The 16,817-nt window shown below is 39.3% G+C and overlaps 1 pseudogene; it reads right to left on the reverse strand.

Annotated features, from left to right (window-relative positions):
- Positions 1–1,120: 1,120 nt before the first annotated feature.
- On the reverse strand, positions 1,121–16,479 carry LOC130045753 (vesicular integral-membrane protein VIP36-like; annotated as a pseudogene).
- Between the last annotated feature and the right edge of the window lie 338 nt (positions 16,480–16,817).

The following is a 16,817-nucleotide window of genomic DNA, read 5'->3' on the forward strand; positions in this document are numbered from 1 at the left end:
TGTAACTTTATTTACCAATTGTTTTAATTTAGTTTTAGTGAGCACTGACAGTAATGCATGCTGAAGACCAAAGTTTGGCCTAAGATAGTGAATACAGCCTGAGTTTTAGCTTGAGGGTTGGAATTTCTACCCCCTTAATTGTGTGAATTTAGGAGACTTGTTTAACACTATGGACTTTACTAAATTCTGTATTTGTAAAGTGCAAATAATAAGATGATTCATAAAGCCTTCTTAAAGATTATGTTAGATAATGCTCACAAATTAGCATATACAATCAATAAATATATTAATCAAAATTCACCTTTTACACAGATATGAGCTTACACATACTGTGTGCTTCTTCTCTGATGCAGTATATTGTTACTGGATCGTGTAAATTTTGGTTAATTCCTGGTAATCTAGTTTTAGTTTATCTCAAAGTAATTTTTAAAGGTGACTAGAATAAAAATCACTGTTATACTTGCCTTAAAAATTCAAATGGACATCTATGAAAATGAGCATAATTCATTTATTGATTCTTTGAGAAGTAAAGCAGGAATATTTTCTTTTAAGATGTTAGTATATTAACTTTATGACTAGCCAAACTGTTGATACACTTACTGTCTTGCTTTTGGACTACCAGACAAAACAACATAGGATAAAAAATAATTATAAGGAGCTTCCTTATTTGAGTGGAGATATTATGTTTGTATAATAATATTATTTAGGAAAGCTAAGCTGTTTATACAAGAGGACTATTTAAAAATCTCCCAGCAACAATGGCTTACATTGCTTCAACCTCCACAGAAAGTAGCTTTCCCATATGTCTGGGACTTTGTTCATATGACCTGTGATTCTTGCTTCCATTTGCTTCCATGATCCATTTTGAAGATGAGGAAACTGAGTGTCAGAGAAGAAGCAATGTACAGCCAGTAAGCAGTGCAGAGAGAATCAATTTTTATTAGCAGTAACAAGGGCTCTTTCTTCTCTCGATCTGTTCATAGCTTGTTCCAGCCATAAAGATCTAGACAAAATATTAGTGCACTCTCTGAACATAGAAATGAATTTCAAGTTACCTTAGTCCTTTACTTGGTTTAGCGGTCTGTCCACTTTCTCTTCTAAGAACAGCTTCCAGTCTTGTTCATGAGTGATCAGGTGGCACCTCTAGAGCCTCTGCCAGCCCCACCATTAGGAAGGACATGCCTGAGAAGAAGAATTTGCAGCCAACCGCTTCACCATTCAGGTCCTCATCCATGTCAATTGGGTAATTTATGGATGCACTTTTTCCTGTGCTGCGAAGGAGATGTACAGGACCTTTGAAAATAATTCAATCTCTTTCAAGGGAACACATTTGGGGAAATTATTGTTAATGCATCTAAGTAAGAGGTGCTCAACCCCAACAAATATTTCATGCAATTATAACAAAGATGAGACAGTGACAGCCAGTGACCATCAATCACTTCCAGATCAATAATAACCATGGAACATGCAATCAAATCTAATCAACACCCGGTGATTAAAGAACAAGGCCTCTCTTATTTGCTCCCAGGGTCGCAGTCCCCTGAAAAGATCGACTCAGAATCCTAGACAGAGCATATAATACTGAAACAAATATGAAAATATCAGGTATGGAATCTAGAAGATTAGGGTCAAATTCTATAAATATTTGCTCCTAAATCTAAGACAAAATGATCTTATATCAATGAACACCTTATGTTTTGCTCATTCCCTTATTCTTGGCACGCTGTAGTATGTATGCTAGTATCTGTATTATCCCATTGAATTTATGGGTGAAAAATTTTCAAGAGTATAGTTATGTTACAATGAGGAAACTGCATCTGAATGACGAAGTGCTTTGTTTGAAGTCACATTCACAGGTTATAATAATGGTTCAAATCCAGTCCTGTTTGACAAAAGCTTTTGTGATTTTCAAACTGGTCCCAGGTTAGAATCACTGAGGAACTTTATTAAGTAACCAATTTCTGGATTCTACCTCCCCTATCACACCTAAATTATAGGCATTCGTTATCTTAAATATCCTAGCTATAGCAGACTTGCAGGAAAATGAACAAATTAAAGCAGATTTGAAGAAAAATAACAAGTACTGTACCACGATCTGCAAACATCCACGTATGCAGAACAAAAGCAGATTTTCCACCTCTTACTCTACTCAAAAAAATATTCTTGAGTCCTTTGCTAGTCACTGACACCTCTATTCAAGTCCCTGGATAATCACCTTCCTGATTTTCAAGAGCAGAAATTCATTTTTCCTTCTTTAAATTTTATGCAAATGGACTTATGTAGTTGACATATTTCTGTGTCTGACTGCACATCACATTTGAGAGATTCATTGATGTAATAGAGGAAAGTAGTAGGTTTTTGGATATAGAGTCCATTTTGTGGAAATACCACAATTCATTTAACCAATCTGCTCTTGATGGGTATATTTTCCATTCTGGTGAATGACAAATGATGCTGCTGTTAGAATTGTTGTGTAAAGTCTTTGGCTGGCAAAAGAACATGTCTCTCTTCACAGAGCATTCATTTGTTCAATTCCAGTAAATCTAGATATGCATCACTTAAAAGTTTCCAAGTGATTGTAATGCACAGTAAGGGTTGAGAAAAACCTACATAAATCCCACATCATCTGACTTATTTAGAAATTAATGGGCGATGCTTTCCAGAACAATAGAATAAAGTAATAATAAAGATCTAGATAGACTATTTGTATGTTTTACTAGGTAAAGATCACATATCTTCCTTCCTACAATCCTATATCCCACCAAAGCATTCTAACTTTTAATGTATAAACCTGGAGGAAGATAAATCCTAAATGTTTCTGCCTCTTATTTCTTAAAGCAAGCATATTATTTTCACTGTAAAGAAGAGAATAATTTTTTAAACTGTATAATTTTTGACATCAAATCTCTGAGTTTCTGAACATCTGTGAAAGGAACCAATGGTATTAAAAGGTAATATACACACAATATACGTAGTTCAGAACGTAGCTCTCTTATTATTGTTGTTGTGATTAGAAATAACAGGAATAGTAAAGAAATTAGGAAATGCTACAGCTGTGGGTTTTTATAGAGCACAGGAGCAATAGCACAGCGGTAGGGCGTTTGCCTTACAAGCGGCCAACATGACCCACCCGAGTTCGATTCCTCCGCCCCTCTCGGAGAGCCCAGCAAGCTACCGAGAGTATCTCGCCCACACGGCAGAGCCTGGCAAGCTACCCGTGATGTATTCTATATGCCAAACAGCAACAACAAGTCTCATGATGAAGATGTTACTGGGCCTGCTTGAGCAAATCGATGAACAACAGGAGGACCGTGACCGTGACTGTGATCTAAAGAATGATTTGTTAATACACCCAGCATATACTATGGGCCAGATTTTGTAGGTGATACAATGGGTACAATTAGGAACAAGCTAATCTAGTTATATTGTAATGTGGAAGAGGGCCTATATCTACATTATTGTACTATACTCCAATTACAGGTGTTGAATCCAAACTCTTTCGGTCCATGTAGTAGAGGGGTCACAATTAAGAGATTATGATTCAGAGAAAAGTCGTTTACATGGGGGCAGGAACTAAGGAAGCAGGATGCTTGTTGAGAATATGTCAAGGCAAATCTTTCACCTATGGAGGCATCTGCACACAGAGACCTTTTCAGAAGCTGCGCACTTTAGTCAGTGTGAATTTAATCTCAAATAAGAGAACAATTCAACTGGACCCAAAACCAAGAAGAGATATTTTGGTCTAAATGTTACAGCATTTCTAGTAGCCTAGTAAACATGGAACAAATAGATTCAGGTGTGGGAAATGGATAGTTTCAAGGTGTATATAAACACATCATTATAAACTTTTAACTCTTTTGTATCTGCTTCTTCCTCCTTCCTTCCTTCCTTCCTTCCTTCCTTCCTTCCTTCCTTCCTTCCTTCCTTCCTTCCTCCTTCCTTCCTTCCTTCCTTCCTTCCTTCCTTCCTCCCTCCCTCCCTCCATCTCTCCCTCCCTCCCTCTCTTCCTTCCTTTCTCCTTCTCTTCCTCCTCCTTCTCCTCCTCTTCTCATCCTTTTCCTTCTCCTTCTTCTCCTCCTCTTCCCTCCTCTTCCTCCTCCTCATACCTCCTCCTACTACTACTCATGTCCCCCCTTTCTCCTCCTCTTTGGGATTGTGATGGGCTTTAAATACTTTCAATTTAGCCTCAGTTCTTTTCACTTCTATGAGCCTATTTTATTTCTAAGTTTATTTTATATCATTTTATTCTGGTTCTCAAGGCTGACTATTTACTTGGCTGAATAGCAGATTGATTATTAGTATATAGAATGTTTCCCTATGAATTAAGGGCCCAAATCTAATTCAATAAGTTAGGATTATGAGAAGAGAGCATCTTATATGGTGTTCAAACTATTTAGCTATAAGGTGAGAAACTGTGTTAAGAGAACATGTTGAGTAGAAAAGGTAAACCAATTTTAGAAGCAAACTCTCATACCAATGAGTCCTAACATCTTTCTTGGTAGAGAAAAGAGATTTCAGGAGTCAAAAACTTAATTTTTTATTTTTTTAATTTCATGAGACACCCTACCCCCATCCCCACCAACAGTGAGGTTGACTATGGGCCCCATAGGCTACTCTCAGCCAACCAGGACATCAGTTAAATGCAAGGGCCTAAGCATGGAATATTGCTCAGGCTTTGCAGTGCTGGGTATACTGAGGCCACTTCTGAGATTCTGGGAACCTCAAGAGTCCAACTTCCAGGTATGTAAGACCACTAAGATATTTGTTTGATGCCAAGAATATAACCCAATTTAAACACATGCAAAGCGTACACACTAACTGCTCCACCTTCTCTAGCCTCATTATCTTAGTCCTTTTAGAAACTGGCTCATAGACTTACTAATATTTTTAGGAATGAATTTATTTGCTTCTCTATACCATCTATCATGGCAGAACCTGGCAAGTTCCCCATGGCGTATTCAATATGCCAAAACAGTAACAATAACAGGTCTCATTCCCCTGACCTTGAAAGAGCCTCCAATACATTGGGAAAGATGAGTAAGGAGAGGCTGCTAAAGTCTCAGGGCTGGGGCAAATGGAGACATTACTTGTGCCTGCTTGAGTAAATCAATGAACAACAGGATGACAGTTACACAGCGATACAGTGATATCAATCTATCGATGTCATTTTTCTTCATCTCACAGGTCGTGTTTGATTCTTACCATTCAACAAATATCCATTTAGCTTCTATTTTGTACCAGATATTATTTTAAACTTTTGAGATTTAACAATGATTAAAATTAAAATTTCTGCCATTGAACATCATAGTTACATGTTTTGAAGAATAATGAAAAAATCATAAAATAATGAATGGGAATATTTTAGATTTTCAGCAGAGGAAGTCTAGTGTGAAGAAGTTTCATGTTTAAGTAATTGAATAAAATGAAGTAACAAGACCTTTTCAAATCCCAAAAGGAAGATGTCTTCCAGTCAGTGGAAACAAACAAGTACAAAAGCCCTAAGGAGGAAATAAACTATAAGTTTGTAACGCAGCATTATGGGATGCTAAGCAGCTTCAAGATGACCTCCTATTACACTTGCCTCTGGGTTTTTCTTCTATCATATAGACTCTTTCCACATTGATTCAGAGTTGGCATGTGTGACCAATAGAGCAAAGCAGACTTGGCCTTCTAATAATAGTCATAAAATGCTCAGTTATGAAATTTATGCCTTGGAGACTACTCCCAAGAACTGCATGGCTCTTGGGCACTGGTTGATATAGTCCTGAAGCTCCCCAAACTTACCAGGAATGCTCCTGGTGGCCTTTGAGCCCCCTGGATGCAAGTAGTAATTCATTGCCAGGCCTGAGTACTGAACCATCTGCCTGAAGGACCTCTCACAGTTATATCTTTGCCTCATGGGTGACCCGCTCTGTAGGTAACCTCCTACTCAGAGGAACAGACAAAGCCCAGCTGAAAGATTCATGAGTAGAAAAACTAAGTCCAAGTCCTCTCCCAGCTGTCAGCACCAGCTGGTCATTGACATAGTTTTGATACCTTGTAAGTAATAGTCAAACATTCATATAACAACCTGAGTAGACATGTTTAAACTACAGAGTGATAATCCAGCAGGCAGGGCACTTGCCTGGCACATCACCAGATTCAATTCACAGGATCTCATGTGGTCCCCTGAGCACCCATAGGAGTAATTCCTGAATCCCAAGTCAGAAATAACCCCTGAGCATTGCTACATGTGACCCAAAGACTTAAAATAAAAGACATGTTGGCTGCAACCTCATAAAATTTTTTAAACCAGAACAGTCCAGTTAGAATGTTCCAAAATTTATGACTCACAAAAATTGTGAAGTAGTATTCACTATTGTTTTTAACTTCTAAGATTTGAAAGAATTTGTTATACAGTGACAGATTATTATTCTAAGGTAAACAGTGAGTCTAGAGCAGAATATGCTATGGGGAATGTTATAAATTTGGTCAGAGACAGAGAGAGCTCTTTGCGGTCTGTGAAGACTTAGGCATCATTGTAAGAAAATTTAATTTATTCTGAATTTGATAGAAAACCATTTTTGAGGATGGAGTAGCATAAGATTTTAAAGACATTATCCCAGAGCTGCATATAGTGTATGTGAGAACAATGGATCAAGAATGAGTTAAGAGTATCTGTTAGGAAGCTAATGGTTCCCTGAATAAGAAAACTGCTTTGACTAAGTTCTACTTTGAAAGGTAGAATCAATGGACTTTTTCTGATGGATTATAAGAAGTAAGAAAGTGAAAAATCAAGGTGAATTCTAGTATTTGGACTCCAGCAAGTGGTAAGAAGGAGGTTTCATTTTTGAGGATAAATGTCTTTGAAGTTGTTACTGTGTGTGTCTGTGTGTGTTTGTGTGCATGCAGGTGCGCACACATGTGGGGAGGTAGGATATTGGAAGGCTGGGAAACGAAAGCTTTGAAGCATAAGAGGAAGAAGAGTCAATCATGAGGACTAAGACAGGAAGGAAAGGGAGGTAGGAAGTCCTAGAAAGAAAGGCTTAAGTAAGTATATCGTGCTAGTGTTACTCTTGGATCACCAAAAATAAAAAATTTTCTAAAAGTTCAGTCAGAGCTATTTGTCCAACAGTACCCTTGGAAACTCATAGCTAGAACTTAATCTATGTCAGAAGTTGAAAACTTTGAGAGCATTATGAAACGAAGAAACTTTAGAAAGGTTTTAAGTGGAATTAGGAACAGTGTGCCCTGATTTTTGTGATTCACATGGAACTGCTATATGCTACCCTGTAGATATTTCACATGTCTGATTTGTTGTCTGTCAGTCTGCCAGTCAATAGAACAGAGAGCGGTAAAGATGAGAACACTATGTAAGGGGCTAAGCATGACTTGAGTCATGCAGTTAGCTATTACTAAGAATGAAGGAAATCTTATTCAACTTTAGAGTTGTCTAAATCTCCAGCAAAGATAATATGGTAGCTATTGTCAGAGGATTTGATGGGTAAGATGTAAAATCAAAGTTTCATAAAACTTTTTTCTTTCTAAACTATATATATCTAGAATGATTTCAAATTATAATTATAGCCTGGCAAGCTCCTCGTGACGTATTCGATATTCCTAACACAGTAACAACAAAGTCTCCAATGGAGACGTTACTGGGCCCGCTCAAGCAAATCGACGAACAAGGGGAGGGCCTTTACCTTTTTACCTTTACAATAGAGTGGACCACACTCAGCAATGCTCAGGGGTTACTTCTGGCTCTAGACTCAGAAATCGTTCCTGATGGTGCTCAGAACCAGATGCAGTTCCAGGAATCAAACAGCATTGATTGTATGCAAGACAAGTACCATAACATCTGTACTATGTGTCCGGCCCCAATTGCAAATGTTTGTCTTACTTGTCAGGGCACGTATTGCCCTGACACCTGATAATTGATTGCTGGCTTTTCTTAAAAGAAACCAAAAAAGATCCTGCCTCTTGCCTCTGTAAATATCCAATCACTCCCAGAGAGGACAGCTATCTGAGAAAGTGGCAAAGCAAACCTATGAAGTAGATGAACTGTTTCTTTCTCTCCCCTTCCACTCTACGGCATTGCATCTCTACAGATTTTGTGTCTCTCGTTTAGCACTTTGAAATAATATGATAAATGCCACATAAATATATCCAGTCAGTGGCACTTACCATTATCTTCATTGTCTGTCTTAGGTTCTGGGCCTCTTCATATACCATTTATGCCTCTACCAGGTCACCAGTACCTTGAGTGAAAGGTAGCTTTTAGTCTATCCCTCAGAGTAAGTGTCCAGAACACTACTAAATGTAAACATAAATTTAATGACTTTCTGCACTTTATACTTTTGGCCCACTTCCCAAAACCCACGACAGTGGGTTTAATACATTCATATACTGATATGCATTACAGGTTTCTCCTATACTCTGAAAGCAGAATGTTCTTATTTGGTGTAATTTGCTAGATTCTTTGGGATATGAAGATGCTCAAACACTTTTTTCTTGTATAAATAAATGCTAATAGTGTTCTAAGATACAACGCTCTAAAAAACTACAAAATCACACCAAAAATGAATATTCTGCTTTCAGGTATTGATAGAGAACTGTATTTGGTTGTGCCAGATTTTACACTCAAGTGAACAAGATAGAGGTACCTATTCCCCCAGGTTTAAAACTTAATGTCATAATTCTTTCATTATATGCAATTTGAAACTTAAAAAAATATGTCTCAGTAGCATATCCCCATTGTCTTGAGTAACAGTTATGCGGAGAACAGCGTGGGGTTAGATATTTGTACACAGTAGTATGATTTTGTGACAGTGCCTTCTATAGATGTGAACTCTGCAGGTATGGTGAGTGTGTTATTATTTATTCTCCAATTTGTTTTAGGACCTTAGGAAAAATCTCTTAACCTACCTAATCCTCCGTTTATCCTCCTTCAAAGCAAGAAGTCTATGTTCTACCTCTGAGGTTCAGTATAGAGAGAATAAAAACGAATCGATATCAGTGTGCTCAAGATGTTTTGCATTTGTATACATAAACCATAATATTTTTTCTGAGGCATTAGCTAATATCAGGGACTACATGTGGTTAGTCCTTATTTACTAATTTAAAAATGCATTATTGGTGCACCCACCATGTAAATGTTAGAGTCTTTTGTCTTCCTTGGACTCTTGATAGGGGCTCACTAAATTAGCTGTAAAATTACTGGCTGATGACATTTTAATGAACTGCCTTTTTAAGTATGTAGCATTTAACATCTTGAAGGAAATCATAAAATAAAATAATTGATAATAATAATTACACCATTTCCTTGAAACCTTGAAATGTGTCAAGTTCTATGCTAAGCAGTTAGAATGAAAAGGACTTTTGTAACTGTCTACAAAGGCAACAAATCACTGTATATTTGATCATTTTAAAACCTTTTAAGAGTTTTAAAAGGCAAGGTAAGTAGAATTAGATGTTTTAATAGAAACATAAGAACCATAATCTGTATTGTTTCACAGAAGACTAATGACACACTCTGCCATCACCTGATTGAGCCTCAGATTTAAGCTCAGGCTTCCCATTTCACAGATTATGACACTAATATTCTCAGAGCAGAGCAGTTGCATAGCTTACCCAAGACCACCTGGGCTTATTTAAGTGCTTCAACCTTTTACAAAATTGCTTCTTCTGTTTAGTGGTGGTCAGATTCTCTAGGTTGAGTCAATTAACCCAGTGCTCAGCCTTCAACTCAATTATCCACCACAGGCTGAGCAAGTCTGTTCATTCATAGTCCTGACCTGCCATGATCTCCAGTCATCGCTGTCCCTCTGGAGACTCCAGTAAGCCCAATATCTAGCTGGAGATTCAGGGCTTATTCTCGCTGCTGCTCCATGCACATCACAGAGAGAAATGTTCCGTTTGGCATAAACTCCTGGTGTTTCCACTCATGATCTCCTCCTTACCTCATTAGTCACTTTAGTACCCTTTGACTAGAAGACAGGTTTCTAGCACAGACATTTAAACAGCCAATTTAATTGAGAGATTAGGAAAGACGTGGTACCCAGACCATCATTTGAGAATAGATTCAGCAAGAGCCCATTTTAAAGCGTATTTCTTGTTCTCAATTCCTGAGTACTTTTCACAGTTCTCAAATTTCAAAAGTATTGTGTGTGTGTGTGTGTGTGTGTGTGTGTGTGTGTGTCCGTGTACAAGTGCTCTTGGTTTCTTTGTTTACAGTTCTGTACAAATATTACCTCCAGAGAGAGGTCTTCTTGTCTGTCCTAACAAATGTGGTCTTTTGAAACTCACAATTCTGTTCTATGACAGTTTTTTGATTGCTGGCCTCAAGTCTTGACTCTTTCCACTCTTTCTCCTTTCAGACTCTTTGCCACATAACCTAGAAGTTTCCTATTCTAAAAGGGGTATGGCAGGTAGACTACAAGATAGATCGCAAATCCCACCTCCTAATCTGTACAGGTTTGTAGCTTCCTTCATAATAAGTGTGGGAATGATCTGTGATTTGTTTCTCACAATTGGAACACAGCAAAAATGATGAAATTTGATTACAGAGGGAATGTGTGTGATCATTTACTTAATGAAAGATTTCATATAATATGAGTCTATGCATTTTGTAGACTCATTCCACTGCCAATATTGAACAAGACCTGCCATGAAACTAATAAATACCCTGTATAAAAAAAAAAAGACCTATGGGGCTGGAGCAATAGCACAGCGGGTAGGGTGTTTGCCTTCCATGCAGCCAACCCAGGTTCGATTCCCAGCATCTCATAGGTCCCCTGAGCACCGCCAGGGGTGATTCCTGAGTGCATAACCAGGAGTAACCCCTGTGCATTGCCAGGTGTGACCCAAAAAGCAAAAAAAAATAAAAGACCCATTTAGCAAGTGAGTCAAGACAATATCTGTGAATTGAGTAAGAAATTGAAGTTCTTGACTTAGTATCAAGCAAATACATTTGGTTAACAACCTTAGTGAGCTTAAAAGTGAATCCATCATCCATTGAGCTCCCAGATGAGAATACAGTTTAGACCACACATTAATGACAGTTTTGTAAGAGAACAACCTTGCTCAGACACTTGAATCATAGCAGCTATGAGACAATAACTCTTTGTTCTTTTAACTTACTACTTTTATTCATTTGTTACCCAACATAGACACATTTTTTCCACCCCTTCACCTTGGGTTTGGCAGTGTAACTTGCTTCATCCCAGAAAAATAGAACAAAATTATTAGTGTGCTTGTCCTGTACATGGACATTAAGAGTTTACCCATGTATCTTTTTGTTCTCTTGAATTTCTTTTCTCTCCAAGAGAAGTACAGGCCTATCTTGCCCAGTAGCTGCAGAAAGAAAATGGGAGCTGTGAGAAATAAATATTTCTAGTGAATTCTGGTCTTAAACTGATTATTCTCCCACCAGTTTGCAGATATTCAATACACTCATGTCAGGCCTGGAGAGATAATTCAGTAAGTCAGTCACCTGCCTTGCACACAGTTGATCCAGGTTGGATCCCTGGCAACATATGATGTTCAGAGCACCACCAGGAGTGATTGCTGAATAGAGAACCAGGAGTAGGACCTGAGCATAGCTGGCTGAGGCCCCCAAACCAAAAGAGTAACAACAAAACAATTTATGTTGTTGTTGCTGTAAGCCACTGAATTTGGGTTAATATAATTCAGAGAGTAACGGAGCAAAACTGAGTCTGGATTCCCAGGTCTTTGGAATCTCAGTGTGAATTTTCAACTGCGTCAGTGTCCAAAAGCACAGTGCTTAAAAGAACAGGGAGAGAAAGAAGGAGAGAGAGAAGAAAAGTTTCTGCCAGAGGCAGATTGGGAAAGGGGATGGTGGGTGGGAAACTGGGACATTGATGTCTGGAAATGTACACTGGTGAAGGGACGGGTCTTGGGACAATGTATGACTGAAACCCAATCATGAACAACTTTGTTACTGTGTATCTCACAGTGATTCAATAAAAAAAGAAGAGAAGTCTAAATTAAGTATTAATGTTTCTATTTGAAATATCCTTCAGAATATTGGGTTTTAATCTGGGGTTATAAATAGGAATCTGTAGAAAGAATTCTATATAACACTGGAAGTCATATGCTACATTTTATGCTTAGTGCATTTGGTGGAAGAGTCAGTTCCCTCATATTTTAAAAGAGATTCATAACACTTCACATACTGCTTAAAAACCATTGATATTAATGGAAATTGTTTGCTTCCTGTTAAATCCGTGGGTGCTGTTGTTCACTTAAGAAATGCGGTGTCCAGCTCAACTCATTTCTCTTTATTATCTTTCTTAAAATTTTATGGCATGTTTCTGGGTGGCTTTCAGACAAGGTGCCAATTCTCTGTACTCATGCATTTTCTTTATCAGTTAAATAATAATATTTCCCTTGAAGAGGGTCATTTCAGTAAAAAGTAAATAAATAAATAAATAAACCTAACAATAAAATATATTAAGAGAACTAATTTTCTTAACTCATTTTAGTCCCGTGTCTCTGAGATATATTTTTTTATCTGTAAGGGTGAGTGTGATATTTTGATGAGAAACCTGGTGTTTCTGATTGCCGGGAATAAAATATCAAGGGAACTCTAGGGAACGTGGGGTGCAAATTTCCACTTTGCTCTCATTTTCTTGTGTACAACCTTGCGAAAACCATCTAAGCACTTCAACTTTTCTAGCCTTTAGATTGAAACAATCTTATCTATATGCACGGGGTTGCAATGAGAATTGAATAAACTAGCATGTGGAAAGGTGCTGCTGTCACATAGTAAGTTCCTAGTAAATATTGAGAATTCAAAGATGCTTTATTTTCTGCAGTTTCTTCTCAACTTATAACTCTTTAAAGCTAGAAAGACTTTTTTTGTTTTAAATTGATCACACAGGGAGTAGACATGAGTTTTGTGTTGACTGTTCATCCATGCGCTCCCCTTCTGGAATCACGGGTTCTGTAAATACTATATTTTTATGTTGCCTATTTTTCACTGTGATTTCAGAGTGCAATTTGCTATTGTGGTAAGTACAGTGACCAAGAAACGAACCCAGAATTTTTTAATCATACTAGTATTAATAAGCATATTTGTTGCACTATGATGTTAAGTTTATGAGACACTCAGAGAACATCCAAATATTAAAGGGATTTAGAAATACATACAAACACACACACACGAGTTTTCTTTAGTTCCTTTGCCTTTTTCTTTGTGTCGGCATCAATCCATGTCTTGTCAAGATTATTCCAAAGACTCCTAACAGTTGGCCCCTTTCCTCCATTCCAATCTGTCTCCTTTAATCCATTATGAAACTGAAATGTAAACAAATTCTGAAACTAACATGTAAACAAAACTACTTTATCCTCAAATTAGAGCTCACAAAGTAAAATGTGGGGGTTCTGCTGCCGAGACGCATGCATTCGGTGGCCGAGAGCTACCTCCTATCCTCCCCAGGCCCCCCAGCAAAGAGACAAAGAGACAAAGAAACATGGACCACAGCCTGATGATGAAAGTGGCCCATTTAATGCAGAGATTCTAGCATACTTACGGAACATCTGAAGGGGTCAGAGGTGTAGGGCTATATGTTGCATGTCTGTGCGATTTACAGAGGCTAAACATTCCAGCAGAGGCAATTCTTTGGGGGAGACAAACTCAAGGAGACTATCTGCTGTCTCCCAGGGATATCTATATTGCTTTTCTCTTTCCCTCTAGTAATATATATATATATATATATATATGTTTAATCATACTAGTATTATATAATACTAGTAAATCATACTAGTATTATATAATACATATTATATAATACTAGTATTATATATACACAGAGAGCCTGGCAAGCTACCGAGGATATCCCATCTGCATGGCAGAACCTGGCAAGCTACTTGTGGTGTATTGAATATGCCAAAAACAGTAACAATAATGGGTCTCATTCCCCTGACCCTGAAATAGCCTCCAACATGGCAGCATTGGGAAAGACGAGTAAGAACAGGCTGCTAAAATCTCAGGGCTGGGATGAATAGAGACATTATTGGTGCCTGCTTGAGCAAATCGATGAGCAACAGGATGACAGTGATACTGTGATATATATATATATATGTGTGTGTGTGTGTGTGTGTGTGTGTGTGTATCACTTGATCATTTGACATCCCGTTCGTTACTAATCGATTTGCTCTAGCAGATGCCAGTAACATCTCCATTCGTCTCTGCCCTGTGCTAGTGTAGCCCAACGGCGTCTGCTCATTCTAGGAAAATGAAGAGCCTAAAACCGATTGTTTAGGGTCTTGACAAAGAAGTCTGACCAGCTTGTAGGTGGGCGACCATGCGGTCTTTTGACATCCCGTGGAATACAGTCAGTAACATCTCTAGTCCAGTGGTTGACTCTAAATCTCATTACATGTCCAGCCCATTTGATTTTCTGCGCCTTGACAAACGAAACAACGTCTCTGATTCTTGACTGTCGACGGGGGTCAGAACTCCGGATTCTTTCTCTCATTTGAGTGAAACGTGAATACTCCAAGCATAGCTCTTTTGATTCCTCTTTAAGATACCCGAATAGTATTCTCAACCTGTTTGCTTAGGGCCCAGGCCTCTGAGGTGTATGTTAATGCAGGAAGAACAGTGGAATCGAAGAGATGTGCCGGAGCCGGAGGTTCTTCATCCTCTTAGCTATTTCTTCGACACTCTTGAAGGTGTTCTAAGCCACTCTCTTCCTTCTGTGCAACCCAGGTGCCAGGTCATTCATCATGTTGACTTCTCGACCTAGGTACACATAACTGTTGCATTCGGAGATGGTCGTTCCACTGAGAATGAATGGAATGTCAGGAACGAGACTGTTTCCCATAAACATTGTCTTCATGAGATTTAGCTGGAGTCCGACCTTTCCACACTCACAGTGGAAGTCGGCCAGCATTTATGCCACTTGGCTAATCTTTGGTATTATTAGAACAATGTCATCAGTGAAGCAGATGTGGTGTAGTTGCCGACCGTCTATCTTCATCCCATGTTTTCCCATTCCAGCTGTTGCATGATGTTCTCGAGGGTGGCACTGAAGAGTTTTGGTGAAATGGTATCACCCTGCCAAACTGCTCTCTTGACATCAATGATCGCTTCTTTGTAGAATGGTGAGATCCTGGTAGTGAATCCGTAATATAGCTCACGGAGGATCCTGATGTATTGAGTTTGAATGCCCTGATTGGCTAGGGCTTCTATGACCTCTTCTGTCTCCACAGAATCAAAGGCCTTCTTTAAATCAATAAACATTAGTCAAAGTGGCATCTTGAACTCCTGAGAAACCTCAATGTGCTTGGTTATCGTGTGGATATGGTCGATCATGCTGAATCCCCAGCTTTGCTCACATGGTTGTCCTTCATCTAGTGTTCTGCCAATCCTATTCAGGATGACTCGAGTGAACAGCTTGTAGATAATAGACAACAGGCAGTTTGGGAGATAGTTGCCAATGTCATGGATGTCTCCTGTCTTGTACAGTAGTACAGTCCTGCTGGTTTTCCATTGGGACAGAGTCTTGCATTCAGACAGGTAGCGTGTGAAGAGCCAAGCCAGTGTATCGATGAGTACTGAGGGCAGGTTCTTCACGTTTTCAGGTCTGACCTTTTCTGGGCCAGGTGCTGTTTGTCATTCACATTGTCTTTGGGCAACTTGAGGAAGCTGATGCTGGTTTCGATCTTGGTCCAGTCGATGCTGTCCTCGTGGGGCATGTGCTCTACCATCAGCTGGAAGAACTTCACAGAGATGAGATCGTGATTGTCCAACAGGTCTCTGGTGCCAGCAGAGGCTCTGAAATAGTAGCCAGTGGGCAGGTGCATCTTGGTGACGTCAAAGCAGTTCCTCCATTGGTTCTTGTCATCCAGGTTGGTCATCACCATCAGGCAACCCCATGAGTAGTGCACAGCCAAGAAAGTGCCATGCTTGCAGTTGCGGAAGTCTGCTATGCAGTCGGCCAGCTCTGTGGTACAGCCGTCCCGGCTGTTTTCGTAGGACAGAGAGCCGTTGTTCACCATGCCCAAAATGGAGGGGAACACGCGCTTGGTGGTCTCATCGTTTGGGGTGTGTGTCCAGGAAGATGGCCAGGCCATGGAAGTTGTCTTTGCTCCCGAACACGGGCCCTGGCATCAGGCAGTCGTGCGTATATCAAAGGGCAATGCCATCCCCGTGCAAGTTCTTCTTGCCCGTGCCATGGACCTTGAAGTGCGTTTGCATCTCCCAGTCCTTGAGGAAGCAGGACTGGCAATTCCAGATCATGCCCTCCTTGCTGCACTCGTCGGGGGGGGGGGGGGGGGGGTCAGCTATACGAGTGCAGCAAGCAGGGCTCCATCTGGATACCTATATCTATCTATCTGTCTGTCTGTCTGTCTGTCTATCTATCTATCTATCTATTTGTCTATCTTTCTTTCTATCTATCTATCTATCTATCTATATATCTCAAACAATTAGTCAAACAATTAATTCTATTTCTTACCAACATTTTCAGTCATTTTAACAAACACAGTAAGGAATAAAGACCCCAAAACTTAGTTCTCTGGGCTCTGAGAGCAAGCAAGGCTTTTACCATAAATCCCAGACTAAGTCTTCAGGCCAGTTCAGCTTGTCCTTCCCCATGGGGGTCCTGTGTTTTAAGTCATAATATCTTGCATTAAGACCATGCATTTATGCTTTCTAGACTGTCCCATTTCGATGCCAGGGTAGCTTTGTCACTCACCCTAGGTCCAACCCAGTCCCATGGCACGACCTCCCTTTTAGGTTTTAGGAACTACAAAAACAGGAGCCTGAGTCAAGTAGTTATGACAGATGCCCAGGAGAAGATATTTCAGAG

The sequence above is a fragment of the Sorex fumeus genome, unplaced genomic scaffold (genome assembly GCF_029834395.1).
Source record: "Sorex fumeus unplaced genomic scaffold, SorFum_2.1 ptg000129l, whole genome shotgun sequence".
In the NCBI taxonomy this organism is placed as follows: domain Eukaryota; kingdom Metazoa; phylum Chordata; class Mammalia; order Eulipotyphla; family Soricidae; genus Sorex; species Sorex fumeus.